The sequence below is a fragment of the Homarus americanus genome, unplaced genomic scaffold (assembly GCF_018991925.1).
Source record: "Homarus americanus isolate GMGI-L3 unplaced genomic scaffold, GMGI_Hamer_2.0 scaffold367, whole genome shotgun sequence".
Lineage (NCBI taxonomy): Eukaryota > Metazoa > Arthropoda > Malacostraca > Decapoda > Nephropidae > Homarus > Homarus americanus.
Genome location: NW_024743709.1, coordinates 7341610 through 7342861, shown reverse-complemented (window position 1 = coordinate 7342861; position 1252 = coordinate 7341610).

Genomic DNA, 1252 nt, shown 5'->3' with positions numbered 1-1252 from the left:
TGTAGTATTGTAGCACGGCCTTCCCTGGTTGTTCCTGTCCTCAGATTCTAGTATTGCCATATTAAAGACATCCTTCCATGACCATCTTGCCCCTAGGCGGCTACCGAACCTAGGTAGTGGTGGCAACACAGACAGTGCCTGAGATAATGATGGAGTAGCGTCAGAGATGTGACAAAAATAACTCCATCACAAACAATCTTTCATCTTGCAACGACAGACGTTATTTACGTTACATTAATTCTTTCACTGGGTAAATGACAATTTCACTGTTACAACATGAACACTGATATTCACAAAATTCACTGAGTTAAACTGACTTAATATGGCGGGCGGAGAATCGTACACAAGCTGCAGATAATGATGGAGCAGCGTCAGAGATGTGACTCTACTCCTTGCGCACGAGTTTATATATGGCTAACTGGCAACTCAGGCCTGTGCTGTACACATACCAGAAAAGCTAATCACACAATGACAGAAATTACATTCAACTCAGTTGCTATACAGTTGACTATGAAACTCAATACCACGGGTCAGGTGAATTTCCTATGTCTATTCATATAATCTAATCAGAGATTGAGCTTGCCAGGAAAAAGTGGAATTACACAGTGACGGGTTAAGACTTTCGTAGGCCTTAGGCACCTCCAAGATATGGGGCCCCATTTGACAGCATATTCACTAATAACACAAGCTAGTACCTAATTATAAAATGTGATGTCGAAAGAATAAGATTCAGTGATGTTTGCCATGAATTGAGTAAAAGAAAATGGGTTAGATCAGCTGTTCTTGTACAGTACATAAATAGTTTTGTTTACAAGAAGCACAGCTAGCTGGTGGACACTAATAGGATTAAGTAATAAATAAATGGAAAAAAAGTACCTCGGTATCAATTTAATAATAACCTGTAGAAAAAGGGGAAGAAAAGTTCTCGTTTTATTTTTCGTAGGCCCCCAATATCTCGTAGGCCCTAGGCACTGTGCCTACTTTGCCTAATGGATAATCCGGGACTGATTACACAGGTTGTTAACATTAGTTTTACAGACTCAGCGCGGCTGCGAACAAGGAACTATTCACAGGGATATGTTAGATTTTGGAGATTATACATGTTGACAGAATAGTTCAGGAGATTAATGACTTTCTTAAATAGATAACTGACACTAACTAAACTACAAACATCAGATTCTCTGATTTTTGGCAACAAAATAATCTAACTTCAGTAGCAATTGGAAATTCTTGGCGATCCCCAGGGACAATA